Consider the following 2,654-nt stretch of genomic DNA (forward strand, 5'->3'; position numbering starts at 1 on the left):
CAGCAAGGTACCCCTGAGAAGGAGGGGGCAAACACAGGGTAGAGAGGAAAAGGAAGGAGGCGAGAGGCTGAGCTGTCTTAGAGGACAGTTTCTGCCAAGACCTTGCCTCTGGTCTCCTGGACTGCTCTTCATCTGCCCCACAGCAGCCTCAAATCCATGTCTCTGGGCCCTGGGTGGACCTTCTAGCTTGGAACTGATGAGAAGAGATGGAGGATGAATTATGTAGGGGTCTTGCTATGTTCCTAGGAGGTAGGGGCAAAGCTAGACTTGGAGGGGGGAATTATCATCAACTTCGTTTTTGTCTTTACAGGCGGCATTAGAAGTTGCTACTGGGGGTGAGGCATAGAGGTGAGTCCAGAAGGGGAGGGGGCAGCCTCCATGGAACAGCAGTCTCAAAGGGAGAACAACAGTGAGGCAGGAACATCAGGGAGCAACACCGCGAGTCAAGGGTGTCAAGGAGAGGTCCAGGACTTGCTCTCCACAAGCCGCATCAGCTGAGGCCAGTGCTAACCTAGTGTAGACAGCAGAGCTTGATTTCCCTCGGCCATGGTGCTTTTATGCCTCTGCACATTTGCCCACATAGCCTCCAAGACCTAGAATGGCTCCTCCTTCCCTTGCAGCTGCGACCTCCTCTTGGTTATTCAAGGCTCTGCTCAGGCATCTTCTGCAGGAAGCCTTCACGGATCGCTAAGTTAGCTCAGGCGCCTCCTCTGGGACCCCAGCATCCCTCCCCCTAGTGCCCCCTCTGTCTCTCTCCTTTGTTGGTGTAAAGTTTTTTGCCCTTCACTCGATAGACTGTGGACCCGGAGGGCGGGTGTGCCGTCAGAACCATGTCCCCGGTCTCACTCCTGCAGCCCCTTCACTGACTCGGCCCGCATCCAAAGGAGTTCCGCCTTCAGCGCCTCTGCTGATGCTCCACTCTCACGCCCATAGGAACTCAGACCGTATACCAGTCGCGAAGCTCCGACCTCATGGGGTCCTCAGATTCGGAGACGCGGGTGGGGATCACTGGAGCACACTGACCTTCTCTCTTGTAGCCACGTGGGACGATCGGGAGGTGGAGCCCGCCGGAATCCCGCCTCCCGAAAGGGAAGAAGTCAAGAGGCCAAAGAATGCGCTATCTGATTGGTTGATGATGATGTCATAGGTACCCTTTGGGGCGGGCCAGAGACCTTAGCCAGGAGTTCTCCGCTGGTTCGAAGCAGGAGTGGGGCCCGTTGGAGCGCGCTAGACCAGGGCCCTGACTCCCTCCTCGGTCCTAGGACGCCTGCGCCCTTTGCACGTGGTGCTACAGGGTGTTGTCGCTGCTGCCTTTGCAGGCCGGTCCTTGGAGAAACTCCTGGATTATCTCTCAGGCTACCCTGGAACCCGCGGAGTCCTCTCCCCCGCAGACAATGAGTCCGCCGTGAAGGGCGGGGCCTCCAATTGTGCCAATAGAAACAGTGATTTTTTATTGGGACGCTCTGCGTTCATCCACCGCCCCCGCACGTCTTCTGTGTCGTCTATTCCGCCGCCTGTGCCCATTGGCCAGCTGGGGTCGACTTGCGCCAGGAGTTGCCCAACGCTGGGAGACTGCATTAAATTCCGAGAGGAGGATGGAGCTTCCGTTAGTCCCTTCAAGGGGTTAAAGGACGTGGTAGTGACGGGCGAGGGGCGGGGATCCGAGGATGCCAGACCTGCAGCCTTGCGGCAACTCCAGGCTCTCCGTGGCATCCCAGAACCCTCGAGACCAGCGGCCTGGAGATGGGAGTGTAGCCTTCAGTGGGGGAGCCCTCAGCCTGGGAGAGTGCTGGGGGTCGGCAAGGCAGAGAAGATTTTGGCCTATGCTCCTGCCTCTGGCGGGTCGCCTCCCGTCCCTGCTCTGCAGGGGCGCTCCAAACAAGCAGATGGTCGCGACATGTTTCATGAGTTAAAACTCACTGATCGAACAGTTAAAGCTATTGTTCGGGCTGCTGGCGTTCCAGGTCCCCGTCTAGCCATCGTCCCCTCTGCCCCCAGGATTCCCCATGGTACCCTTGCCCAAGAGTTTTGAAAACGCTCTTTCTGCACGTCATGGGCAGCAAATTTTCAGACCAAAATCCGGGACAGGGTTCTAAACTAGTGCTCAGGAAGAGGGACAAGAGACATGCAAGCAGAAGAAAGCCTAGGAGATGGAGCTGGGTTAGAGCCCTAGGAGTAGGGAAGCCGATGAAGGCGGTGGCCGCAAGCGAGGAGGGTGGATCCGGCGGACGAACCTCCGCGCCCTGTTCAGCACCGTGGGCAGTACTTAACGATTACCCTTAATAAAGATGGCTACAACAGCCTCCACAGTCAGAGTTGCCATGCGCGACGGGCTGTACCACCGGATTTGGAGCTTCGGGGCGGAGGTGGAATGAACCATCGCGGCGTCCGGGAGCCATGTTGGAGCGGCGGGAGGCGGCTGCAGCGTCGGGGATGCTGTGGTGGGGGCGGCAAAAGCTGGGGCCGCACGCCAAAGGGGCTCTGGCCACGGAGTAGATGGTGCCCAGAGGGCGGCGGCGGTGCGGAGCGACAGACCGAGAGGCGGGGGACCGGGGCGGCGGCAGGGGCCTGGGAGGGGGCCCGAGCAGCGGGGCGGACCCAAGGCCCGGACCGGGACGGGGGGTGGTGGAGGCCGTGTGCAGAGGCGGTGGGTG

The sequence above is a fragment of the Equus quagga genome, chromosome 1 (assembly GCF_021613505.1).
Source record: "Equus quagga isolate Etosha38 chromosome 1, UCLA_HA_Equagga_1.0, whole genome shotgun sequence".
In the NCBI taxonomy this organism is placed as follows: domain Eukaryota; kingdom Metazoa; phylum Chordata; class Mammalia; order Perissodactyla; family Equidae; genus Equus; species Equus quagga.